The sequence below is a fragment of the Somniosus microcephalus genome, chromosome 4 (assembly GCF_052327205.1).
Source record: "Somniosus microcephalus isolate GS21.2 chromosome 4, FLI_Smic_1.0, whole genome shotgun sequence".
Classification (NCBI taxonomy): Eukaryota; Metazoa; Chordata; class Chondrichthyes; order Squaliformes; family Somniosidae; genus Somniosus; species Somniosus microcephalus.
In genome coordinates, this window is record NC_140990.1 from 255,858,684 (window position 1) to 255,869,625 (window position 10,942).

The window sequence follows — 10,942 nt, forward strand, 5'->3', positions numbered from 1 at the left end:
TTTATTTAAAAAATGTGATTTAAAAAAAAAAATTATTTGAAGATTTAGTGATGTTTTGGGGCTTGTAGTATTTATAAGTTTGACAGCCCTTCCTGTCAAACTTATGAATGAAGCATTCCCTGCTCCGATTGGCTCTCCATGGCCCACGTGATCCCAAGGGACGCATCGAACTAACTGCGCCCCTGGGATACGCAAGCACTGCGCGCCGGCAGTTGGAGCAGGCCCACAGCACAATGGCCGTCGCGCAAGGTAAGTGCAGGTCGGAGGCTTGCACCTGAGGGAAGCCCTCGACCCGAATTTCTGGGCCATTGAATTTAGTGTGTAGTGATTGGTTCCTAAACATCTCTCTGTCTCTCACACACATCTAAGAAAATGTAAATATTGATTGCTAACTATTAAAAATCACAGGTTAAATTAAATGAAACAAATTAAACTAATTTTTCACTTGGAAAAAAATCTCAAATTAAGACGAAAGATATGGGGTGAAATTAGACCTTGTTGCACCTATTTTCCATGTGGAAAACGGGGCACAGAGGTTCAATTTAGGGTACCAACCACCCGCAACTGAACAGCGTTGGAAACATGTCCAACGCCATATTGGTTCGGGTGCTGTAGAGGTGTCCTTGACCGCATTGTGTAAGGGGCACAACACCTGCTTTTGGACCCAACCCGGATAAGTGGAATAGGGTCTGCTGGAGGCCGCCGCCAAAATGTTTTGAGAAAATAACTTTACGTGGATCCTGGAGGAGCAGGGCAATGTGAAAAGTTAGAGGACAAATTTCAAAAATGTATTCAAATAATTTTCGAAAATAACAACAAACAAAAAATTCCAATGGTTCAGCTACTGAATGGTACTGATGCACCTAAAAAATTGGGTATACTGCACAATCCAAATTCAGTTAGCTGCTCTGAGCAGAAAGTCTAAGCCCAGGCTTTTGGGAAAGGTTGAATGTTTCAGTAAAAACTTTACTGAAAACATTAAAAGACAATTCAATTAATAAATGTAATCACATTATTGTGAAATATGTAACTTTTTGAATATTTTATTGTGCTTAAATTTTTACTTTGGACATAGAAATTTCAGTTACTGAGTGTTAGATTCGAATTTGGAGAAATTCCAGACGGAGATGGAATTGAGGACAAGTTCAGAATTTATTAAAACAACCAAGAGAACTTGTGCACAAGAGAGAGCCACTCAGCTTCCTCAAGCTAGGGGTGCACTCTCGAGGGATAAGTAGCAGTTCATTCAAGTTATACAATTCTATAAGCAACGCCCACCTACTACAGAATGGGGGCGTACACGTACAAACAGTGTCACAACAGTTACTCTTTATTGGTTTATGTGGTTAGTCACTCAACGGTCGGGCCTACCCCTTGAACTCGGGTACCCTCTGACCATGCCAGTCACAGATGTTGTTTGTCTCATCCTACTCCCCGCATTCTTGCTGTTATCTCTTCCCCGTTATCGGCATAGTTTATAGTTTGAGAAAACATGTTTTATCCTTAACTGTCGAACAAGCAGGATGGCTACAAGGCCGCAGTGATTCATGTATCCTGTGACTGGTACAATGTTGGTTGTTAGTTGTACCCTTATCTCCTGGGAGGACAGGCCGTGTTTAGACAATGGCTCTACTGAGGCTGTGAACGCACACATTCCGAAGCTTGATAAGTGAAGTGGCATCTTGCAGTCTGCAAATGTGCTTCAGTCAGCTAAACCTACACTATGGGTAAATAGGGGGTTAACATAGTCAAGTATCCCAGAATTCATTGGGAACAAGCTGGACCTTTCATGAGCAAAAAATTGGCAGTGAAAAATTTACAGAAATCATTGAGCTAGTACAGCATCACCTGATGTGCACTTTGTACAGTTACAAGGTAATGAGTTTACATAGGCTGTGTCCAATAAAATGTGGACATTGGTGTTTATAATGGAAAAGGTTGATAGAAAAGTGCGACAACAGGAAGTAAGATTTCCTTCACAGGAAGTGCATGTAGACAGAAGGGCCGAGATTTTCCTCACATCGGCGGGCCTGGGGTGGGCAACGTCAGTGGCGGGTCCCGACCCCGCTGTTGGCTCCATCCTGCTCTGGAAAATGATTTTCCATTGATAGAACTTGTTAAGCCTGCCCAGCACATTTCCCAGGCCAATTGGAGGAAGCGGGTCTGGTGACATCATCACGCATCTTCAGCCGGTTTCCTTAAAGGGACCATGGCCAACTTTATTTTAACATTTGTGCTGTCAGTGTTCTACAGCACTGAAGTGCTGCAAACACTGACAATGACTGCACAGAGGTGCAGGGCTGCTCCCAGGTTCTCCCATGATTCCCCCCATATGCTTATGGATGGAGTCAGAACATGCAGGGAGGTTCTCTTCCCTTGTGATGGGCGGAAGAGACCTCCTCAGGAGATCAACACCGTCTGGTTGCACATTGCAGAGGTCACAAGCAGGGATGTTGTCAGGAGGACCTGGGTGCAGTGGTGCAAACCTTTCAATGATCTCAGTAGATCACGAAACGTTAGTACAAAGCCACACTCAACCTCATCCCACTGGGCCTCTCATCACATCCCCATCACTCTGCCTTCCCTACCCTACTCCGGCACATCCTTACATCAGCTTACCTTGCACCTCCACCAATCCCTCTCTATCTACATTATCACATCCCCATCTCACTAGCCACCCCTCACACTCACCCTTATCCTAGTACAATCATACCAACTAAGAACACACAAGGGTAGGCACTTGGGTGTTTTATCCAATGTTCATGTAAAGTTTCTGTTAATGTACCGTCAAGCATTGAAACCTTTATTTTCAACACTTTCCATTATTGGACAGATGTGTGTGCACCTTTGGAAGTGGCTTAGTGAGTTGCAGTGAATGGTGAGATACAATGGTACCACCCACAATGGTGGTGAGTGTGAAAGGAATGGCTTGGACATTGTAGGGATGCTTTATGTTGTTGGTGTGGGATGGTGCCAACCTGGCGCATCATGTGGCAGCCAGGGTGTACAGCATCAGGTTAACTAAATCTGGCCATGGTGAGGCCATCCCGGGCAGCAATGTGCTTGGGTGCTGATGCCCTCTGTCCTGTGCCGCATCAGGTGATTGCGGAGAAGGTTGTTGTTGGTGCTGCTGGTGTTGCTGCTGTTGGGGCTGATCATGGTCGGATTCTGAGGACCAAGGTGAGACAGTATAAAGGGCACTCGTGGATGGAATAGATGGCAGGTGAAGTAGAGATGACAGAAGCATTCTGTCAATGGTGAGAGAGTTCTTCCAATGAGGTAAGAGTGGATGGAGAGTGGAAAGTGGAAAGCCTGCAGAATCTGTGCTGGAACTAGACTGAGAAACAGCTTGTGGCTGAGGAAAGTGATCATCTGTCAGGTGGGAGCTTTTACTGTACATTTGAAGCTGGAGCAATGGCCACTGAACTCCCTCCTCAGGTTGACAACCGTGGTCGCCGAACAGTGTGGTTCCTGTGGTCATGCAGTTAAAGTCAAAAGGTAAGTTAAAAAAGCCTGTTAATGATCTGTCAACTAGATGCTAATGAATTTAATTGGGTCCCCCGCCACCGCCTGTCTCGACCCGCTGTCAAAAAAAAGCACTTTCCCACCCAACTTGCCAACGATCCTGCCCACTGACCCCCCCCCCCCCCGTAAAATTCCGGCCAAGATTTTTAAGAATTGCAATTCCCATAGGAATGAATGAAGTTTCTTATTAGCCCTTTAATCTTACTTCCATATACAGCTCAGGACCTAGCAATCTTGAATGCCCATTTATATGGATAGTAATTTGAAGTGGCATGGACCCAGCGTAAACACAGAAAAGTGTAGAAAATGTTATCGTGCCACAGCTATATCATTATATCAATTGCAAACTCCCAGCTGTCCCAGGTGGAAGCTTCCTACACCCATCCGTTTGCCCATCAGAAATGTGCATCATGCACTGAAAGGTGTGAAGATGACAACAGGAAAATCAGCTTACATAATTGCAGAGTTTTCAAGAAGAACTGAAGGCTGTGGAAGAAATGCTGAACAAATTACTACTTCCATAATGATTGATCATTGATACTTTGGAAAAACCATTGTACATAGTAAGTAGATTGTTTGTTGACTATATCCACATTAACAATGTCTTTCCCCCATATAATATACAGATAAGTATTTTCAAACATCAAATTTTAATTTTCAAGTTCTATACATAGGCGCCTAATATGAGCAATTTTGTCCTGAACTTTTGCAAGTGTTTCATTTATACAGAATAAATTGAAAGTAAGTTTTTAAAAAGAAAATTCAAGTTCCTTAATATATGGTCATTCAAATATTCAACTATCAACCAGCGTTGAAAGATATATAGGGGGAAAAATTCAGTTGTTTGCGCCTCCCGTTAGCGCCTTAAGAGGGCGCCAATTGGGGCGCAAAGCAACTGGCGCCCGGGCGCAGCGATGTTTGCGCCGCTTGCGAAATTATCTAGCCATTTTGCGGTGGCGCTAAACACTACCGCCACGATCTCCTGCGCTGGCAGATCGTGACGTCAGTCGAGTGCGCAATGCCCCATTAGCGCCCCGGACCGGATATTGAGTGGTGCCCCCTCCCTTACCGCCTGCCGCTAGCAACGACAGGTTCAGGGCAGCGTTATGCTGTCAGAAAGAGACTAGGGGAGCCCTATTTAAAGGCGACCACTTCCTGCCTTTTTTTGTCGGTGACATTTTTGCACCACACATTCTGAGAGAGAGAGAGACTTCTGGAGAGATTCAACGCTGTGTAAAGGAGTTTTGGGTACTGAGCAGCACTTTGCAGGTTCATTTTGATTTGCCCTTGCTTCACCAGCGCTCTGAGGTAGCGCCTCGCTCCCCGGCCTTTGCGCCTTAAGACAGGTGTGAAGCGCCTGATTTAGCGCCCCAATCACCTCCAGGGGCGATAAAAGCCAAGTTTGCTGTCAGAGGCAATAATTAGCGCCAGGCGCTAAACTTTGCGCACGGCCGATAATGGCACCCCAAACGGGGCGATACTGAATTTTTCCCCCATAATATCTTATTAGAAATGCTGCATAGGGTGCACAATACATTGAAAGCTGTTAGCTAAACATTTTCTATGGGAATTGCAATATCATAATGTCAATACTTACCTGTAACTGTTACCTCTCATGCCTGTTAACTACACTAGCTCTTGTTTGTGTAATCAATGACTTTGGGCACCAGAAATAAATATGCTCACAGAGAAGTTTAATTCAACAGAATTTATTTGTAGCACTGTTACAGAGGAAGAATGAATCGCCATTACCTGACCCAGAGAACAGATGTCTGTTTTAAACAATGTGACTCGCTCAGCATATTTAGAATTAACTCTTGCCAATTCCATTCATGATTATCTCTGCTGAAAGATACCTAAGAGCCATTCTTGCATTCCTCTGCTATCTCAAGTCACTTGCAATCTACATCTGTTTACATTCTATTAGCAACTAGTTTACACAAGCACAACCTGATTAAGAATCCTGGCGTCTACAAAATTAGACCGTAGCCTGAGCTGGCTGATTAGATCACGTAAGCATGGCTTAATTGAAACTGCTGGTTCCTGCAGTTAGAGTAAAAAGGTAACTTATTGAGAGGCTACAGAAGAGGGCAATCAGAATGATTGAGGGGATGGAGGGATTGGATTATGAGGAGCAATTATGTAAATTGAGCATGTCCTCACTGGAAAAGGGAATAATAATAATATAATAATTCAACTTTATTGTCATTGCACAAGTACATGAACAATGAAATGTGATCTTACAAGCTCCCATGACTGGGAGAAGCAAAGCCGCTGCGTGCCGCCATTCCATTTCCACCATTCCTCCTGTCCGACAATCTTCAGCCCACCGCCCGGGCCTGTTCACCAGCCGCTCCTCCTTCCGTGACCTTCTCACCAACCACCCCTCCTTGGGGCTCCTTCCATGATCTTCTGCACCTGGTCTTCCCTGATAGTCACCCCTCCAGGTACTAACCAGGCCTGGCTTTGCTTAGGCTTCCAAGCCTTTGACCAGTGACCCTGTCCCTAGTCCCAGGAACAGGGCTATGTGCGAAGTGATATGATTGGTGTATTTAGGATTGTAAAGGGACTATATAATATAGACCATGACCAGCTGTTTCATTTTGTCCAGAAAAGTAGAACCATACAACACAGGTTATGCTTAAAAAGGGGGGAGGGGGGGAGTTCAAAATTAATCTCTTGAAACATTGGGCCAGAATTTTCTGCCAAAGTAACAGCGAGTTTAATGTGCACACTGTTATTAATGTGCAAATCATCCAGCAACTTGTGGCAAGGAAGAGATACCCTGTGAATTACCTTAAGATGCTGGACAATTTGCGCCACTCTGCCGTTTGCCTCTTGGAAACAGAAACTCGGCGTTAACCTCCCGGTGAGTTTCAAGATATTGCTGCATTTTCATATTAATTGTCAATTAAACTCACCACAGTAAAAGTTTGGGCTGGTATTTAACAGCGCAAGTACCTTTTTAATGGCGAGATTTATGTTCCTGCAATGCCATTCAACCTGTCCGGCTCAATTGAAAGGGAACAATTAAAACTGTGGAGTCTCATTCCTACAGGTAGTAAATTGTTGTTAGAGGTTTTTAAAATGTAATTTTTTTTCTTACTTTTCCTTTCTTTTTTCTCTCTTAATCCAATCTTTCTTTCCCTCTCTTTATTTTTGTTTCTACAGGATTTGACTCTAATTCACCATATTTCCCTCTGTCATTCCTCTGTTTATTTCTCAATCATTAAATCTCACTGTTTAAGGAGATAGACTGTTGGTTCTGTCATTCACCAAGGTGCCAGATGCCCCATTATCAGCTCATGCTTCCAGCAACATGCAGTGCAATATTTTTGCAATTTGGAGGGATAAAGTCTAACTGGGCATGCCATGCGATGCCTCAGTCCAACAAATTCTGGTCAATTATTTCAGTAGCAAATGGTAAATCTATGGAACAGGCTTCTTAGTGAGATGGTGGCAGTAGAAAGTGTTGACTCATTCAATTAGAAATGTGATGGATTTCTTTCAGAAATTAATATTTTGGGATACAGTATATGAGTAATTTGAGACATGACATATGGTAAGTGTAGTGTGCTTGGGAGGAACAGGTGAATTTGGACCTAGGCTCCCAAAGCTTTTCACCACTGGGGGATTTCCTCGCCTCATGTCTGGGTCTGTTGTAGACTAATTGATAAGAGATTGATTCCTATGATTAGTCAACAACTCCATTATTGTATCATGCGACTTTCACGATGGCAGAAGGCAAACCAGATGGACCGTGGTCTTTTTTAATCTAGCAATTTGTATGTTTCTAATTTTACAGTAAGTTTATTCCTGTTATTTCAGAGGAGTTACAATATGCATGCATCCATAATTTTTTTGTCTGGAATTTTAATTCAACAGACCAAACCCAAGCCCAGTTTCAAATGGTTAAATGGACTCGATGGGCTGAATGACCTCCTTCTGTGCCGTTATGACTATGACTCTAAGGGAGAGCAGAGGGAATGGAGCCCTCTCCTAAACCATCCCAGCAAGGGCCAGAATCTGTTGGATTTTGGAGACAGCTGCCACTAATGCTCGGTGTTGGCTAATTTGTGCCTGAAGCTGTTGGATTTTTGCTAGGCACAGGGCGTGATCTGCCCTGGGGGAAGCGGTGGTTTGCTGTCGATTCAGTTCCCTTACTGCCCCTCTCGCATCTTCCAATTCCTCGCTCAGTGTATCGTTTTCTGCCTGTAGTTCAATGTCTTTGTCTAGAATCTGGTCTAGCTTCCTTTGGGTACACTGCTTTGTCATTCTCTCTTTGCTCCTGGCGCAGCCAGGTGCGGAACTCCGAGATGGCCTGGAGCTGGCTGCCGGTTTGGTTTTCCTTTAACATCCTGATTTAGCTGCACAGCGCATAAGTGTACCCCGTACACAAACTTATCCCAGCCTTTTTTCAGCTTAAGTTTGTTTTTGTGGACATCTTCAGAAAGTCAGTTAAGAATATAATCATAGTCCCCATTACTATCTACTAAACTTCCTAGAACGCCCGTGGCCGCAGCCTTACCGACCTTTTCTGCCAGGCTGTCTATTAACAATTCTCGGTAATATGCCAACGCCATGGTATTTCTGGTTTTGCTTTTTAACATGCTCTTTCCTGCTCCCTTCTTTCAGAGAGAAAAATACTCAGTCTAAGCAACAATCATGTGCGTTTGACCAAACTCCTAAACACTGTGTACCCACCATTAAGATTTGGATCACAGGTCACACACAAAACTCTTAAGACCCTTTGGGTGTCTAAGGTATTTTATTAAAGAGTTACAGTTCAAAGCATAATCAGATATTGCATGTGGTTAAGATAAACATAATAGACATACAACCTGTGACAGTAGAGAGCGATCTACGATCCCCGAAGCGGAATGCCACGGACGCCCGATGAGACAACATGGAGGTCTCAGGTCAGCGGATCTCTGCAGCCTGCAGCTGTAGTCACTTCTGTTAGTTCGTCCCTTGGGCTGTTGGAGATGTTAGATTATGAACCAGCATGGATCCATCTCAGAGGTTAAACTTTATCAAGGTGTTAGGCATAAGCCAGCATTGATTCCCACCTCGAGGATGCCTTCACCCCTAGCTGTCTGACTATTTCCTTCTCGGTCCCCTATTTTATACTTTATTTTGACGTGCTGGTGATTGCCTGGTGTGAATCATTTTTATCCATCCCATTGTTCAATTACAAGGGAGAGGGTAGCTCTGACAGCCCCCTTCCTGCAGTCATTTTCCTCCTCATCTCTGTTCTAAAGGTCTTGTTAGAACATTTCATGACTTTCTGGTTCATGTTATCTTGCATTTTATGACTCCCTCATCAGTCCTGTGTCCTGGCCTCGCCATTTGTCTTTTATGCTTGTTACCTGACCTTGCTGCAGTTTATTTCTGTTCTATTTCTTACAGGGGTAGCACTGACTGACAGCAGTAGGCTAGGCAAAGGCACACACAAGACAATCACTAAGAGAATGCATAAGGGTGAGGAGTTGATTTCTTGATGTCATATTGGATGGATAGATGTATAAAGTTGGATTGGAAAGTTTGCTTTATGGTGGCTTTTATTTCAGCATTGTGGCCAAAAGGACATGGTGATGGTCAGTAACGGAGGGAAAGCAAGATGTGGGATTAATGTTGAAAGGGGAATTGGGGTTATGGTCACTGGTACCGCAGGCAGATAATTCCATCGCGGTCAGAAAGAGGCTGTCTGGTTTGCATTCTTCCTCTTCGGTTTCCTCCTTTTCGGAGTCTCTTCCCTTTGCGAGCGGATGCTGGAAATCTGAAATGACAGCATAAAATGCTGGAAATACCCAGCAGGTCAGGCAGCATCTCGATCAGTGACGTGAACGCTGCTTCTCATTCCATGGATGTTGCCAGACTTGCAGAATTTTCTGTCTTCTCAGAGGCCTTGCTTTTCCATCCGAGGCCATGCAATCGTCCAGCAGCACTCCCTACACACTTTAAAAAAAAAACTTAACATCTATTGCAGCAAGCCACTACTTCAGTAAAATAAAAGATTAAATGCAAACTTACCTGAAAGATGTGCGTATCTCTTTAAGAGGTGCTGACAGCACACGAGTCCGCTTGCATGCTGGGTTTACCTTGCTTAGGACCCAGCGCGCTGAACTCAACGCAAAGGTCCAAGCTCACCAGGTGCATTCAGTCGGCATTGTAGGCCGCCTGATGTCACCACTCTCATTTTACTTTGCAGGGTGATGCATCTTAACAGCAGTGCTGTTGGGCCTGGGAAAATGGAGGACGCCACAGGACACACACCAGCTGGTGAAAGAGTGGCAGCTGCCCTCTGCCATTTTTTGACGGTAACGGCTGGCATAAAGCCCCTGAATTTTAATCTCTATGGGCTAAAAACTGGACAGAAAAAGGAAGCTTATGACAAATGTAAGTTTCATAATACAGTAGAGAACTAAGCTGAATATAGAAAGTACAGGAGAGATCAAAAAAAGGGAATAAGAGAGAGAGTATGAGAATAGATTAACAGCCAACATAAAATGGAACCCAAAAGTCTTTCATTAACACACATAATAAAAGGGTAATGCCGATTAGGGACCTGAAAGATTTTCTTATGGAGGCAGAGGGCATGGCTGTGGTACTAAATGAGTATTTTGCATCTGTCTTCATCAGAGAAGAGGATGCTGCCAATGTAGCAGTAAAGGAGGTAGTAGCGATATTGGATAGGCTAAAAATAAAGAGGTACTTAAAATGTTGACAGTCCTCAAAGTAGAAAATTCACTAGGTTACTAAAGGAAGCAAGAGTGGAAATTGCCATAATCTTCCAATCCTCCTTGGATATGGAGGTGGTGCCAAAGGACTGGAGGATTGCAAATGTTACACCCCTATTGAAAAAGAGGGGAAAAGGATAAACTTGATAACTACAAGCCAGTCAGCCCAACGTTGGTGGAGGGGAAACTTTGAGACAATAATCCGGGACACAATTGTTTGGCATTTGGAAAAGTATGGGCTAATAAAATGAAAGTCAGCTTGGACTTGTTAAAGGTAAATCATGTTTGACTAACTTGATGAAATTCTTTGAAGTAACAGAGAGGGTTAATGACAGTAGTGCGGTTGATGTGTATATGGACTTTCAAAAGGTGGTTGACAAAGTACCACATAATAGACTTGTTAACAATATTGAAGCTCGTGGGATTAAAGGGACAGTGGCAGCACCGATCCAAAGCAGAGAGTAGTGGTGAATGGTTGTTTTCCCAGACTGGAGGGAGGTGTACAGTGTTGTTCCCCAGGGGGCGTTATGAGGACCATTGCTCTTTTGCTATATATTAATGACCTGAACTTGTATATACAAGGCATAATTTCAAAGTTTGCAGATGACACGAAATTTGGAAATGTAGTAAACAAGGAGGATAGTAATAGACTTCAGGAGGACATAGACAGGCTGGTG